The 17,855-nt window shown below is 47.7% G+C and overlaps 1 protein-coding gene across 3 annotated transcripts in view; it reads left to right on the plus strand.

Moving 5' to 3' along the window:
• Positions 1-2,966: 2,966 nt before the first annotated feature.
• The window catches only part of LOC138248841 (CD276 antigen-like), a 79,065-nt gene continuing 64,176 nt past the window's right edge, over positions 2,967-17,855 (plus strand). Inside the window, exon 1 of one of the 3 annotated variants that reach the window (XM_069202793.1) lies at positions 2,967-3,077. The gene's annotated coding sequence lies outside the window, so the exon portion shown is untranslated. Of the gene's footprint in view, positions 3,203-17,855 lie in introns of all 3 variants that reach the window. The other 2 variants (XM_069202792.1, XM_069202791.1) reach the window with 2 other exon arrangements.

Consider the following 17,855-nt stretch of genomic DNA (forward strand, 5'->3'; position numbering starts at 1 on the left):
AACTTCACCAGTCAGCAGGATTTTGTATTACCATTCTGGCCATACTAAATATGACCTTCCTAGTCCTTTCAGATCAGCAGCTACCACTTCAACAATGTATGAGGGCAGCCCCAATGCTAGCCTATGAAGGGAGCAGGCCTCACAGTAGTGTAAAAACGAATTAGGAGTTTTACACTAACAGGACATGTAAACTACACAGGTACATGTCCTGCCTTCTACCCACACAGCACCCTGCTCTAGCGGTTACCTAGGGCACACATTAGGGGTGACTTATATATGGAAAAAGGGGAGTTTTAGGCTTGGCAAGTACTTTTAAATGCCAAGTCAAAGTGGCAGTGAAACTGCACACCCAGGCCTTGCAATGGCAGGCCTGAGACAAGGTGAATGGGCTACTAAAGTGGGTGGCACAACCAGTGCTGCAGGCCCACTAGTAGCATTTAATCTACAGGCCCTGGGCACATATAGTGCACTCTACTAGGGACTTATCAGTAAATCAAATAGTCCAATTTGGTGTGATCCAAGGTTAGCATGTTTAAAGGGAGAGAGCATATGCACTTTAGCCCTGGTTAGCAGTGGTAAAGTGAGCAGAGTCTAAAAACCAGCAAAAACATTGTCCAAAAAGTGGAGGGAGGCAGGCAAAAAGTTAGGGGTGACCACCCTAAGGCTGTCAGGTCTAACAAGTAGTGTATGAGGGCAGCCAAGCAATGATCTGCCTTCCCATAGGAGGATCTGAAACCAAGCACTGTGGCAACGGGAGGCGCTAGATATAGGCCGTACCACTTGACCTTCGGGTGTATGCAATGCAATACCAAGTTCTCGCGCATTATGGAACTGCAGGGACAAAAAGGATGAAAATATCAGAGGTGAGCTCTGGGGATACCAACAATATGTTCCCCCATACCAGTGCCCGCCACACATCTACCAAGTGTCATCCAATACCATTATTTTATCAGTATCTTGAAGGGATGTGGAGGGATGAGCCTAGAGGGTCATGTTAACACCTGAGGACCAAAGCCTGACTGTCCGTACCAGGCATCGGGCGTTACCCCGGGAGGCTGGAAGGGTGGAGGGGACGGTTTTGTAACTGGGGGACAGTTTTGTAGCACTGCAGGAGTTTGAAAAGCACTGCAGAGTTCCTTGTATATCCAACAGTTTCCAGGCAACAATAAAAGTGCCTAGATAGCTCTAGTAATTAATGTACCTGCTGGAAAGAGATGGAGTTTTATTTTGTGGCAGTTTTGACTCATTTAAGGTAGCGCAGAGGGTTATGTTGCCTGCTGCAAAGAACGTGTACTATGCAGATCACAGAACAGTATTTTGTGTGCATTGCTCAGTGGGTACTGCTTTTGTCACAAAGATCCTTTTGTCACGGTGCAGTTCATAGGTTACAATCATAATCTAGCAGAGCGAGCCATGAACTGCCATCAAAGAGCTGCGTGCAAACTGCATGGTACACGTTAGAAGGTTATGTTTTTCCCAGTCCTTGAATATCCTAATACTGCTTAAAAAAAGTATTTGTTTGGGTAGAAATAAACTGATATTAATAAAGTCAACCCTTTCCACTGTGTTTCGGTCTGAATCCTGAGTTTATGCTTCCCCAGACCAAGCACTCTTCAAAAATGCTTCCCAGTATGGATGATGTGAATCCTACACCTTGTAGGCCCCTTTGTGCTATGGAATGTTTTCTGTACACTGATTTACACATGTATGATTCTGTCTCTGTATGTGTGTGTGATGTGAAGTGCTCCAACACATAGGCTGGTGAGAGAGGCGCTATAAAACAAATGAAATACATGAGAGAGAGAGGGGCTATGGCGAGATGAGGGGCTCTGCTAGAGGGTGATGGTGAGGGAATCCGTGAGGAACCCCAATAAAGATTGCCGTAGCCTGGTGCACTGTAAGGCCATCATTCACCATGCTTTAAAAAATAATACAGTTGAATAAAAGGTGTTGTAGAATGCACTGTTTTTGCCATTTTTTCCCAAATTTTCTTGGGGGTGGTAGCCCCCCTAATCCCCGTTATGGTAGACAGGCTCGCTCGCTGTGCACCCTATTTAGGGTGACCAGATTTTGAGGAGCAAAAACCGGGACAGGTCAGACATAAAAGAAGGACTAACGACTTTACACTCACTTTTATATCTGGCCTGTCCCGTGTTTTTTGCGTGGCTTTGTGAATGTGTGCCTATGTGTGTGTGTGTGAATGTGTGTGTATATATATATATATATATATATATACACACACAAACACACACATTTACAAGACTATTCTATACATATGAAATTAGCTATGGCTTGACCCACCCACCTCTCTCTGCCCCCCATTCCTATCTCTGCTGGGAGCAGACAGGGGACTGTGTTGCCTGACAGTAATAGATAAATTACTTAATTATTGCATACTTTGTAGGCGTCTGTTAATAGAGAGGATACCCTTAATTTATGCTTCCCTGGATAATCTGACCTTTGCCCCAAAAACCGGGACATTTAAGTAATAATTTGACCTTTGTCCCAAAAACCGGGACATTTGTTAAATATTAAGAGAAGCGTCGGGACACCGGGTCAGTCCTCTAAAATCCGGGACGTCTGGTCACCCTAACCCTATTGGGGCTGGTCTGACATTTGCCAGGGCTGCTTGGGGTTCCCGGTCCGGCCCTGATGAGGGCCGAACCTTATTCGGAAGGCGGAGGCAGCTCGGTGTGAACAAGTAACCGCTAAATAAAGTCAATTCAATTACAGACCATAGAAAAAAATTAGAAAATAAAAAAACCTACGCTGCCTGCACGTGGCCCTGTGTCGCCCGATAGGACAAGAAGCCTTTTAATTCGGATTTCTAAATGATCAGCAAATTAGAGTCCAATTGCATTTCAGAGTTTGCTCTACAGACACTTTTTGTAGGGGGGAGGGGGGGTCACAAACTCAGTTTTGCACGTTTTCCATCACTCCAAAACATGTTTACACATCATACTTCCGCGTAACTCCCTCCCCCGCACACGATGTGAATGGGAGGTTGTGAAATCCCTGAATTTTCCCCACGCTACACCCCCAATCGGTCTTCGAATTGTTTGGCTCGTGTGATTCAGGTGAGGTCACGCGGAGGAAGGTGCCTAGATGCCTGTGGGCGTCTTCGGGTGGGAGCTACTGCGGGAGCTGTGAGTGACGCGGGTCGGAGGGAGGCTGCAGAGGTGAGAGGCGCTACTCTCCCGCTGTGAGTACCTGTGCGCTCCCTATGGGTCCCGGAGCAGCTTTAGATTTAAAATAACAGAGATGATGGGGTGTCACTGATTAGACGACCCGGGGGGCGGCTGTGCCGTGTTTTGAAAGAGGGCTGGGGTTCCCTGACTCCATCTCATCGTTTTTGGGGGGGCGGGGACGTCATTACTTCCTTCTTGCTGTGTGCGCCCCGCTGTTTGCTCAACTTCCCCCGGTTTGTTGCTTTGCTCGCTCTGCGCCGCTGGAGTTAGTAAAACTATGCACAACTTTATAGCTCCTCAGTGTGCGGCTATCAAGCCAGAGTTGTAGCTGTCAGCAGGTCCACGTCACACCTTCTGCAGGCCGGGCCTTCTCACCAGTAGAGCTTTGCATTCTGGGATTTGTAGTTTCGTTGGTACTATTACAAGTTGAATTTAAAAATATAGGAAGGCAACGTGCTGTTGGATAAAAGCTAGTGAAAGTAAAACCTTTATACACACACACTCTCTCTTTTTGTGGGACCCCTTTTTAGTAAATTACACTTACCACCCTATACCACTACCCTCCACAAACCCTAAAATTACCCTTATCGCTCTTTCTGCCTGCCACTCTATACCACTACCCACTAAACCCTAAAATTACACTGACCACCCTTTACTCTTACCACTGTCCATTCCTAAACGCTAAAATTACCCTTATCACCCTATGCCACTACCTGTCCCTAAACCCCCATGTTTCATACAGATACCACTCTTTGCCTCTACTCAACCCTAAACCTACCTTTACCACTTCATACCTACTACCCACTCCTAAATCCTAAAATTAACAGCTGTTAGAAGTGGGGTCTCTAGTTGGCAGTGGTTTGCATCCAAGTGGGGACCCTCACTCTAGTCAGGGGAAGAGCATCACACAGCTAAGGTAACCCCTGCGCATCCCCTTGGTAGCTTGGCACAAGCAGTCAGGCTTATCTCAGTGGCAATGTGTAAAGTATTTGTAGACACACACACAGTAACTCAGTGAAAACACTACAAATTGACACCACACCAGTTTAGAAAAATAGCCAATATTTATCTAAGTAAAACAGGACCAAAACGACAAGAAATCCAACATACACAAGAAAAGATATACATTTTTTAAGTAAAAAGAGTCCTAATCCATCGTAATCAATGGATGCATTGTTTTAGCACACAAAGTACCTCGAATGTGTTGAAAATAAAGCTGCGGAGAGGTGATGCGTCAGAAAAGCAAGGGATACGTCTATTCCTTACTCACAAGTGAGGCAGTGCGTCGATTCTTTCCCTGCCGGGTGGGCGATGCATCAATTCTTTCCCCTGCAGGAGAATGATGCACTGATTTCTGGACATGCAGCCTTGAGTCAGAGTGGTGATGTTGAAGATTTGACGCCCAGGATGATGTGTGCAAAATCCGGCAGCACAGCAACTATGGATCTGTGTTGAAGTAGATTATGCGTCGATTTCGCAGCCGCGAGACAGGCGCTGCATAAATTTTTCTGCCGCAGCGGCCCCCGTGCGTGGAGTTTCCCTTGGGCTACCAGCTTCCACTTCTAGCTTTGACACCACTTAGCAAGGCAGGACTCTTAGCAGAAGAACCCAGGCACTGGCAGATGAAGTCTTTGATGCCCCTGAGACTTCACAACAGGAGGCAACGCATACACTCCAAAAGATGCCCTGTTAGAAGGGGTATGGGTTACCAAGGAGGTGTGGACCCCTTATATCAGCCTTAGTGGGTAGTAACAGGAACAGGAAAGCATTGGTAAATCAACAGGAAAGCATTGGTAAATCCATATTTCAACTTATTAGTCCATGTCTTTACATCAAGGTTCTGATTTAAATTAACATATCCAGCCAGGTCAATAGATTCAATGAAGATTTATTTATAATTTAAAATTTATAATAATTCAACTGCTGAGCCCAGAACTTTAGAACACTTCTGGATCAAGAGTAGGCTCTGCCAAGGAGAAGAGCTGAAGAGCTGTGAGGAGGTGTACTGCCCCTTTGCTGTGTGTGCTTTGCTTGGTTGGCCTGCAGTTGCTACTTGTGCAGAGACCCCAAACTCCATATATTTATCTGCACCCAATGGTAAATTACACTTAAAAGATATTTCAAGACAACCCCCATGTTAAACTATGAGAGGGATAGGCCTTGCAATAGTGAAACCCACATTTGGCAGTATTTCACTATCGGGACATGTAAAACACACCAGTATATGTTGTACCTCTTAAATACAATGCATCCTGGCCATGGGTCTGCCTTAGAGGTGACTTATATGTAGTAAAAGGGAAGGATTGGGCCTGGCAAGTGGGTACACTTGCCAGGTCGACAATGCAGTTTAAAATTGCACACACAGACACTGCAAGGGCAAATACAGGAAGCAGAGGCAAAAAGACAGGGGAGACCACGCCAAGGATGCCAGGTCTAACACTGCCTTCTACCACTACCCACCCCGTAAATTACTCTTACCACCCTTTACCATTACTCTCTCCTAAGCGCTAAAATTGCCCTTACCACCCTTTACCAATACCCACTCTTAAACCATATATATATGTATATATATATATATATATATATATATATATATATACACACACAATTAATTTATATACTTACCATGTGTGGTAGAGGCTGTTTCCCACCGAGTACTCCATGACATGTGCGACACTTTCACACAAGTCTGGGCCAACGTACATTATATAGCAGGGTTCTTTTGCTATACATCGAGTAATAAAAATGAAACTCCACCCTTCAGGATGGAATGAGCCGTTGGATGAAAAGTAAGCACTGGATGAAGTGCAGAGTGGCTGAAGGTTTAAAAAAAGAATGTGTGGGACGCCTGTGTAAAATTCAAGGTGCAGCCTTACCCACCTGTAAGCTTCCACTAAAATTAAACTGTAGTCCTTTTCATTGGGTTAATATTAAAATAATTTCATCCAAAAAGATTAAAATCTGCCAATGGACATCAAGCTCACTGTCTTGGTTCTTCCTAATTTCTTAGTAAAAACTTTGGGTTGCTTAGTTCATGTGTGTAGACTGCAGTCCCCTGCAAGAGGGATGTCCAGCATAGGTCTAGATGGGCCAGATGGATTTGAAATTTTCAGGCTAGCCATTGCTCTTCTAAAAGAGTAAATATAGCGTATATGAACTTCTTGGAAAGCTGAGAAAGATCCGGCCCTCCTGGACCTACATTGATGACCCATCTTATAGGCATCCTTAACCACACATGGCACATATACTACTAAACACAGTCTCCCCCATTCTAGGAAATCTACTTTTCCTCCATGGTCATCCCGGATTGTTTTTGCCTTTTGCTGGACGCTATATTTTTACTGTCTTTAGGTCTCTGTATACAGTAGTAAAGTGGCTGATCTCCCACTTTTAACATGATTGCAGTGACATACTTCTAATTAGTATATTTAACTTGCCTATAAGTCTGTAGTAGATGGTACTAGAAGTGTACTCGGGCCTGGAAGTTAGATGCCACTACGACCGATTGACAAACGACAGACACCGACTGCTGCACCTGCTCTGTGGGACACCCTGGGCCGTGGTCTGGCTGAATGTTCCCTAGCCATGCAGGGGGCTAATTCTTGCTACCTCGCCTTGTGAACTGAAGTACCTTGAGTGACTCATTCATAATCCTGTTTTTGCTTAGTCGTTACTGGCAGAACCTTCCCTCTAAGATTTATACTGCTCTATTGGACACACACAATGCTTGCTGCTCCTTATGAATTTTAACAGCCCTGAGGATGATCCATAACAAGACTAGGGTCGAAACGTCATCAACTTAAAGGGCCAATGGAACTTATATGTTTGAATCCATTGACGGACAGAGAATTGGATAATTATGTGCCTCTCTGCTTCATTAATTTAATTTTTAAATTTTCAAAACTCTCAGCTATGGATGGTTGATGAATTGTGTAATTGCAGGCAACTGTTGTTTTTTGTTTTTTGTCCTGCATAGGCCACAAGTTCCAGGTATTGTATTGGGTAGTATGGGCCAGATGTAGGAACCGTTTTGCATGTCGCAAACTGCGAAAAACATGCAAAACGGCCATCGCGATGCTGATTCACATTTTGCGAGTCGGTGAATCCGACTCGCAAATAGGAAGGGGTGTTCCCTTCCTATTTGCGACTCGCACCGCGATGCAGAATTGCTTTGTGACCGCGCAGTTAACACCCACTTGAAGTGGGTGGTAACTCATTCGCAAAGGGGAAGGGGTCCCCATGGGACCCTTTCCCCTTTGTGAATGTCGCTGTAATTATTTTGTCGGAGCGGGCAGTGGTCCAGTGGACCACTGCCTACTCTGAAAAAATGAAACCAAATGGTTTCATTATTTTTTTGAATTGCAACTCGTTTTCCTTTAAGGAAAACAGGCTGCAATTAAAAAAAAAAAAAACTGCTTTATTAAAAAAGCAGTCACAGACATGGAGGTCTGCTGTCTCCAGCAGGCCACCATCCCTGTGAGTGCAGGAACTCGCTATGGGGTTGCAATTTGTGACCCACCTCATTAATATTCATGAGGTGGGTCTTTGCGACCCCATAGCGAGTCGCAGAAGGTGTCTGAGACACCATTCTGCATACAATTTTGCGAGTTGCAAATTGCGAGTCGGTATGACTCGCAATTTGCAACTCGCAACATTTTCTGTTGCTACATCTGGCCCTATGTTTCTTTATTACATACTAGTGGACTGCAACGCCTATTGTGCCATCCACTACAGTAGCAGCCCAACCATAGCTTCAGGCCTGCCACTGTCTCTCGACTGTTACAGTTAAAACATGCACTGCAACCTGTCATAATGATCCCTTTTTGACCGGTAAAAACCTCCTTTCGTTGCAAAGGTGAAGGGGTGAGAAAAGTATGCCAAGACAATTCTTGTTATCCTCTGTCTGGTTGCAGAACAAGTCTGCTTTTATTCTACCAGACTTCCGTCACTGGGTTTATATATAACTCATGGGCTACAATAAAATGACAGAGAACAAGTTGGCAGGACAATTCTTGGGGTTCCACTGCTTGTTTGCTGAAGCACTCTGCTTGTGTCCCATCAGACTTCTGTCTCTATGTGTGTTGTGGGTCCAGTGGCGGTTTCAAACTGGATTTTAGTGCTCGATGTGGGAGGACACTTCGATTACCGTAGTATACTCCCCTCACACCCCAGCCCTCAGAGCCCAAGTTTAATGTGGCCCTAGAATTTGCCAGTTTGAAAATGCCCAAAGTGGGTAGGACTTGAACTGGGAATTTTTACCCCATTAGCTAGGGCATGCCCAGGAGTCATTCCCACCCACTATCTGATATGTGGCATAAATGTGACACCCCCAAGCACCTTGTGCAGGACACTGGTGGACCTTAGGAGGAACAGAAGAGAAGCGGACCTGCTACCTTTGACCTAAGAGGAGACCTGAACGACTGAAACAGCTCCGTCTTGTACCCAGGACAAAGACGTGGACTCTAAGGGTCATAAGGCTGATCTCCCATTCAAGCTAATGAGATACAACAAGCTACAAGAGGTCTCTTCCTGGAAGTACCCAGCTGGCCAGTGGCAACTGGTCCTGTAGTGAGGACTTCTAGGGCCCAAGTTGGTCACCCATGTTTTAGCTTCATTTTACAGTTCATATTTTATTTGTTTTAGTAAGGCTGCTGTTAGCAATGATTTTTACATATTTGTATCAGCTTGCTTGCATTCTAGGAATACGAGGAACAATCTGCTTGTTTAGTTAGACTGTGCCCACATGTAATCAGTACTTTCTGGTCAAGGCTAAGAACACTGTGCACAATATGTTAGTTTGGGTTGCCCACTCAGGAGACCGCTTCTAACACCTAGACACAGCATTGCATCAGGACTGTACTTCCAACACAGTATGCTTTATGATATAAACAGTGCGCTGACCTAAAGGAAGCAGAGGGCATTCCAGCCATGCCTATCCTGGAATGCATGCTGTGCGACATGCTGGCGCTGACCTACCAGCTTCCTGAGAGGATTGCCATCTACACCACAGGCCGACTCCTGCCACTGTTTCTAGATATGAAGTTGGGGCTAACCCCTTAATTCGGACCAGGCAGAAGGTTATATGAGGGCGCAAGTTAAAGTTACCTTAGGGCATGAGCTATTGTTTGTTACTTGAGAAAACTCTATCACGGGTGCATTTCTGTGGTTTCGTACATTTAAAATGTGAGCCTAACTGTAACGTCCCTGTAAACTTTCGTTTTTTAAGTGTATGTATGTATATATAATCACTGAAATAACTTGCACCCTAAGGTGACTATAACTTGCGACTTCGCCATGCACAGTTAACTACTCCACATGCTATATCATTGATGGCATCTTCTATCCCAGCTTTCATATTATCACTGCAACATTTGCAATAAAATTATTGATCAGACAACTGTGCATGGCGAGGGCGTGAATAAAAGTTACTTAGGGTGCAAGTTATAGTAACTTGAAAGACCTCTATAACTGCCCAATTTCTAAGGTTTTGTACCCACCCCGGTACATAGCTGTTTGCCGTGGCTTGGCTGCTGTTCTGCAGGTGCAGCCAAGCCACAGCAAACACTTTGGGTTTTGACAGTGGGACACGTAAAGCAGGTACTGCTGTCAAAATCCGAAGCTTTCATCTCTGTCCCCTACACATGTGCAAGGGCCAGAGATGAAATGCTTCAGCAAGCACAGAGCTGCTGTCATGCACTCCCTCAGCCTCAGTCAGACCCTCATGCACCCACTCACAGACCCACTGACACCCTGATGCACCTACTCACGGACCCACACATATACTGACGCACCCACTAAAACACTGATGTATGCACTCTCACACCCAGACGCTCTGACAGCCGCTCTTACCCCTAGATACAGTCTCTCACACCTATTCTCACCCCCAAAGAGGCCACAGCTAACTTCCAGCATCGGGTTGGGTGGTTAGGCGGGTTGCCCTCAGGGACTGGCTGCAGACCAGTTCTCGCTGGCAACCCTTTCTGTGCACGGGAGAAGGCCATGCAGGGTGCAAGGTTTGGTGCTTTTAGGGAGTTTGCTTTAGGGCCTGGCCGCAGACAAGACCCTATGGCCAACCACCATGCACGGCGGTGGTTGAATTACGTATAGCAATGAATATTACTGTACATTAAAAAAACACCATAGAAATTCACTGAAAAACAAAGGTTACAGGGATGTTATAGTTAGGTTCTGAATCCACTCGTACAGAACCATAGACATTTAGCAGTTATACTTAGAGTTCTATTGTGAGACTGGCTCCTTGTTGCAGTACCTCACCCCACACTTTTTTCCTGGTTTCTGTATGCAACTTGGAATGGAGTGCACTGGGATCCTGCTAACCAGGTTCCCAGTGCCAGTGTTCTTTCCCTAAAACATGGTAAAAGTAATTAGATACACCTTTAGCCACCACTATAAGCCCCTAGTAAAAGGTACTTAGGTACCCAGGGCATGGGGTACTATGGGTAGGCTCCTGAGGGCAGCAGCACTGATTGTGCCACCTTCTAGGGCCATGCATCCAGATGCACCCAGCACTGCCATAGCAGGCTGAGTGCCCTCGTGCAAACCTAAAATACAAACTTGACATGGCACACTCCTTGTTGCCCTGTCCACCGTACACTGCATATGTTATGGATAAGTCACCCCTCTAGCAGTCCTTCCATCCCTAAGGCAGGGTGCACCATACTATATGTGATGGCATTATTGCATGAGCAATATGCCCCCACTGTGTCCTTGCCAAACCTGGGACATAGTGAGTTGTGAACAGAGCAGCCATTTTAATATATATGCTGCACACTGGTCAATACGAGTTTCCCAGCTACATAATGGCTACTCTGAACCCTGGGTTGTTTGGTATCAAACAACTCAAAATGATAAATCCAAACTGGTACCAGTACTGGATTTATTATAAAAAAAAAGTACCCATGGATCACCTTAGAGGTGCCCTCTGAAAAAGCTAACTATCCTGGCATGGTTGCTGACTGGTTCCAGCAAGCCTGCCACATCAAGACAGCCAATACACAAACACTTGGAATAGAGGAAACTAGCCAATCGGGTTTAGGGACAGGGCTGTTACCACAGGAAGTGGTCACTGTAGTAGGGGTAGCCACCCAAGGGTAAGTGTCCCATTGGACACTACCAGGTTCCCCCTAAAACACCCACTAAATTCAGTATTTAGTGGGCTCTCCTAGACCAAGAATTTAGATTTGAGAAGGATTCGAAGAAGAAAAGAAGACCAGCACCAAAGAAATACCACAACAAAGAGATAGCTGAGGACCTGCTGCACAAGAAAAGGTGCCAAACCCTGCCTGCTGCACCCTGGTCCTGAAAATCGCCGCTGAGGAGGAGGTGGACATTGGACCAACTTCAAGAAACCCAGGGGACCTCCAGGCTTCAAGAATCATCCCAGATCTCCCTCTTGAGTGGACGCACCACTCTATAAAATCAAGAAACCTACAAAGGACCAACAAACCAGTGAGGGTCACTTCACTGAATCACTGATATCTCTGTGACCGAACGGCACAGCCAGACCCGACGACACACCAATGACCAACCGGATGTGACCTACAGCTGTGCAAAGTTTGGTGGCACTGCGCCCTCTAGTGGCCAAGTTACACCAGTACCCTGGGTACTGGTCAGCTGGCATCAAACAAGCAGAAAACCAGCTCCCCCAAAGCTGAAAAAGGATCAGGGAGAAGCCCCAGTCAAGGGACTTCAGGAACACCCCAGACCTCTGACCAGAGTGCCTCCATTGTCCTATAAGCAGCCGTCAAAGTAACTCACCTCCAGTTCCAAAGGACTCCGTTGCGCACAGCTCCTGGACCTCCAACTCGCTCTGCACCTGGGTGCCCTGCTCTTTGCATTCGGGATCTAGTGTGTGCCCCAGGTCCCCAACCTGTGAACCTCAACAGCCCAAGGGGACCCCAAGGCACCATATTTAAATCTGCAAACCAGATCCATTCCAAGTGGCCCCTCCAGGTGGCCCTGTGCCTATGCCAAGAACCTCTCCAATGGTGCTCCCACCGGAACTGGGAGCTGCCTGAGACTCTCCAGCTGGCACACTGTGCCCACCAACCACTCCAGCCATCCTGCAAGAGAAGAGACTGGTAACCTAACCATGTGATATTTACTGCATTTTTAAAGGTTACTGTGCATTGATTCCAATGGTGCGTAATTACGCACAGAAATACTAACTTTGCTAAAACTTTAAAAAGTCATAACTTGAAAAGTACTTAACGTCTTCTAAAGATCTTGGTCGTAAAATGTATATAAAATTCTGACATATTTTTATAAATCCTGGTCTTGAGTTGTTCAATGAGTGTGTAGGGTGCATGATTGGATTTGTGAGTACAGCAAATACCTAGCACATCTCTTGGATTAGCCTAACTGCTTCCAGCAGGAAGGTCACTCCTCGCGCGCCGCCCCGTGCCGCCTCCACTTTGTCGGTTGTATCTTTCCCAGCCTCCGTCCGTTTTTCGTTCCTCAAACCCTGCTGCTGCATCCCCGCGGCCCCTCCCCTCTCCCCCCACCTCCTTTCCGTCCGTTTTCTTTCCTAAACCCCTGCATCCCCGCGGCCCCTCCCCCACCTCCTCTCCGTCTGTTTTTCCCACCGCTGCTAATCCCTGTGGCCCCACCCCCCCAGCCTTCCCATTGGCCCAGCCCTCCCTCCTCCCAGCTGCCACTCCCTACCTCCTCCCCATTTATGGCAGCCGCGGCACGATAACAGGAGCAACCCTTGACCCTGCTTCCAGCAGGCAGGTCCCTCCTCGCGCCGCCGCCCTTCACCGTCTCCACTTTGCCGGTTGTATCTTTCCCAGCCTCCGTCCGTTTTTCTTTCTGCGTCCCCGGGCCCCTCCCCCACCTCCCACCTCCTCTCCGCCCGTTTTTCCCGCTGCTGCTAATCCCTGCGGCCCCACCCCCCAGCCTTCCCATTCGCCCAGTCCCCAATCCTTCCAGCTGCCACTCCCTCCCTCCTCCCCAATTATGGCAGCAGCAGCGCAATAACAGGAGCCCTGTGCCAGTCCCCCTGGCCCCCTCAGACAAATCTACTCCCCCCTCACCCTCCGCTCACTCAACCCAGGCCCTCGCCCCTCCTGCACCCTTTCCAGCCCCACACACACTCCTGGCCCATTCACCTGCTACACCTGTAATTTATCCTGCTCCTCATCCCTCACATCACACACCAACCATAGCGACCCCCCCAACAACAAACACAACACCCCCAATGCAATACACACCTGCTCTGCCCCCACCCCCACCAACCAGCCCCACCGCACACCACCCCACAACCAGAACACACCCCGCAACAACACCCTCATTCACCACACCAACACCACCCACCTCAACTGCCTGCTCCTCAGCACCCGCTCCCTTCACAAACATGCCATAGAACTCTGGGACCTCATCACATCACACTCACCTGACATCGCCTACCTCACGGAAACCTGGACCAACCCCTCCTCAGAACCCGACATAGCCATCGCCACCCCCAAGGGATACACACTCCAACGCAAAGACCGCCTCAACAGGCCAGGTGGTGGCATCGCCATCCTACACAGGGACACCATCAAAGTCACCACCAGCTCCCAAGACACTATCGACAGCACAGAATATATGCACTTCCTAATCCACATTAACAACAACTCCACCCTCAGAGGTACACTAATCTACAGACCACCAGGACCACGCCCCGCCCTCTGCGACACCATCGCCGACACCATCAGCTCGCACGCCCTCACCTCCACAGACTACATCCTCCTCGGTGATTTCAACTTTAACTTGGAGAACCTTCAAGACCACAACTCAACCTCCCTCATAGACAACCTCACCAACCTCGGACTCAAACAACTGGTCACCGCACCCACCCACTCAGCAGGACACACGCTTGACGCAATTTTCACCCCAAGCCAACACATAGCCTACACCCACACCACCGAATTCCACTGGACTGACCACCACTGCGTCCACTTCTCCTTCACCAAAACCCCCACACACCACCATCAACACACCACACCCTACCGCATTTGGGACAAGATCCCCACAGAACGCTTGGACTCCCAACTGGCTCACAACCTCCCCCCACACCAACGACCCCAACACAGGAGCACACAACCTCTCTAAATGGATCACTACCTGCGCAGACACACTAGCCCCCCTCAGAAAACACATCGCCACCCGCAACATCAAGAACGCCCCATGGTTCACCCCCAAACTCCAAGACTCCAATCGCAAATGCCGCCAAGTGGAGAAAATATAGCTACAAGAACCCTCTACAACCAACTTCTCCACCCTCAAAACTACCATTCGCACCCATCACCAACTCATACGCACTCACCACCTAGGCCCCCACCATACACGAAGAAACCGAAAAAATCATGAACTCCATCCACTCCGGATCCCCCTCCGACCCGTGTCCTCTTCGCATCTACAACAAAGCCAGCCCAACCATCGCCCCCATACTCCGCGACATAATCAACTCCTCTTTCCATTCCGCCACCTACCCAGACCCCTGGAAGCACGCAGAAATCACTGCTTTCCTAAAAAAAAAACAAAGCCGACCTGGAGGTCCTCTCCAACTATCGCCCCATCTCCCTCCTCCTTTTCCCCGCCAAGGTTGCCGAGAAACTAGTCAATGCCTGCCTCTCCCACTTTCTCGAATAAAACAACACTCTTGACCCCTCACAATCTGGGTTCCGCAAGAACCACAGCATGGAAACCGCCCTCATCGCATGCACTGACAACATCAGGACCAAAGTCGACAAAGGCGAGACCGTCGCACTCATCCTCCTAGACCTCTCCACAGCCTTTGATACTGTCTGCCACCACACACTCTGCACACGCCTCCACAACACAGGAATTCACCACAAAGCCTTAGACTGGCTCACCTCCTTCTTCACCGACTGGGCCCAAAGAGTCCGGCTTCCACCTTTCCACTCCACCGCTACCAAGATCATCTGCGGAGTCCCCCATGGGTCCTCCCTCAGCCCCTCACTCTTCAACATTTACATGATCCCCCTAGCCAACATCCTCCGACCACACGGAATCACTATCATCTCCTACGCAGACGACACCCAACTCATCCTCTCCCTCACCCGCAACCCCACCACCGCCAAAACCAACCTACAGGCTGCTCTCCTCGACACCGCCAAGTGGATGACAACTAACCACCTGAAGCTTAACTTGAACAAAACCGAGATCATCATCCTCGGCCCCAACAAAACCATATGGGACGACTCCTGGTGGCCCACCGCCATAGGCCCGCACCCACCCCCGCAAACCACGCATGCAACCTCGGCATCATCCTGCACCCCTCCCTTTCCGTGACACAGCAAATCAATGCACTAACCTCCTCCTGGTTCAACACAATCCTTTAAATGGATTCCCCCAGAGACCAGGAAGACAGTCACCCATGCACTCATCAGCAGCAGACTAGACTACTGTAACGCCCTCTACGCCGGCACCACACTCAAACACAAACTCCAGAGAATCCAGAACACAGCCGCGCGCCTCGTCCTTGGCCTCCCCGCCACTAACGAATCTCACCACACCTCAAATCCCTTCACTGGCTCCCCATAGACAAGAGAATCACTTTCAAGATCCTCATCCACGCACACCAATCCCTCCACAACACTGGCCTGACCTACCTCAACGAAAGAGTGAACTTCCACACTCCCACCCACAACCTCTGATCAGCCGACCTCGCACTAACTACAGTCCCCCGCATCCAACGAACCACCACAGGAGGCAGGGCCTTCTCTTACCTCGCCCCCACAACCTGGAACTTCCTCCCCACCAACCTCCGCAAAACCGAAGACCTCCTACTCTTCAGAAAAAACCTCAAGACATGGCTGTTCGAACAGTAACCCCCCTTCTCCCTGTCCCCCACAAGCGCCTTGATACCCTCACGGGTGGGTAGCGCGCTCTATACATTTTTTGATTGATTGATTGATTGAACTGCTTGACCAGCTACCTTAAAAATTGGAGCATTAGGTGGTCTGATTTTTACCTCTGGAAACCAACGTGTGGTTGCTTGAACCCTCTGCATAGTGTACTTGATTTTGTACACTGCATAGAGGGCCAGCCTCCAACATTAGAGGGCCAGCCTCCATCATCTATCAAGTAACTAAAACTCACGCCTCCGCCATGCACAGCTAATAACTCCACATGTATCATTAATGACAAATTCTATGCCATCTTTCGTATTCTCACTGCAACATTTAAAATATAATTAATGATAAGACAACTGTGCATGGCGAGGGCGTGAGTTATAGTTACTTTAGGACACGACTTTTAGTTACTTGAAAGAACTCCAACTATAAATGCTGAATTTCAAATATGTATTTTTTTCCCTTCAAAAAATAACTTTGGGGCGGGCAACAGAGGATCCTTGTGGAAGCCAATGGGTAGTGGGCAGAGTGATTTTAAAATAAAAAATGAAGCATGGGGTAAGTAAAATGCAGCACAGGAGGGAGATAACATAGTGGGTGGGGGGTAGAAGCACAGGAGTGAAAAAACAACACAGAGACGAGGGGATCGTTTGATAGGAGAAAAGCACACAACGAAGAGACCAACACAGAGTGGGGCTTAGGGTGGCAACAATAGTGAGGGAGAAAAGGGCACACAGGAGAGAGCTAAAACACATGCACTTTCATGGAGTATTCAAACAAAAAGAAGAAATAAATCCTTAAAAGTGAGCGGTGGATGAAAACAAGTTAGCGAAAGAATGGTAAACAGACTATGCTCCAGGGGATGGACAAACATATTAAACCATTTGGGAATGGTCCTGAAATTCTTGACCCTCCCCAAAGTGCCCCCATCCAGGCACATCCCAACTATGTGCCCTCACATGTATGCTGCACAGGCAGACTCTCACCATTTTCGAATGCATGGCCGACATGGTCACTTTCACCAGATCCCATGTACCATTCTGGACCAGAAGCTCAGCGTCCGGCTTAAAAACCTTGGCCACGAACGCCTACTTCCAGCCTCAGCTTCTGAGATGGATACTATTGTACATCTCTCAAAACTGTCTCAAATCGATAGTTCAGTCTTTGGAACTGTTGAAGTGTATCATTGATGTTCCCAAAATGCATCTTGCCCTTCACAAGGTTGCAGTGCTTGCTAATGCCAATCTAGTATATATTTGGGGAGGGAGGAAGGGGGAACTCCGGGTAACAAAAAGGAACAATGGAAAAGATATGTATGTGTAGTGGGATCAGGGGAGGGAGCTGGGGACTGACAAAAGTGGCGCCACCCCACCCCTGAATAAGTGGCACAATGGAAACCATCCCAGATATTGTAAAATATAATTTTAAAAAAACATAATGGACACATAATGGAAAAAAAGGATATTAAGTGACAAAATCTGTATAGATACCATTGACATGCATGTTAAACATGAACTTTTCAGCACAACTAATTTACAACCACCTACATTATCACATACAGTTACCCCCTTCTGGTATTTCCTTTAATGAAACCTGAAACTCTTGTTTTTTGAGAGACATTTGTAGTAATGCATAGCTTTCAGTGATAATGCATTGTGTGAAACAATCGTGTACCTTTTAGTGTTTTAGAACAGTGGTTCCCAACCTGTGGTCTGAGGACCCCTAGGGATCCGCAAAGCCTCTTCAGGGGTTCCGCAACCGCTTAGAAAATGAAACAATATTAACG

Source organism: Pleurodeles waltl, chromosome 8, assembly GCF_031143425.1.
Source record: "Pleurodeles waltl isolate 20211129_DDA chromosome 8, aPleWal1.hap1.20221129, whole genome shotgun sequence".
Taxonomy (NCBI): domain Eukaryota; kingdom Metazoa; phylum Chordata; class Amphibia; order Caudata; family Salamandridae; genus Pleurodeles; species Pleurodeles waltl.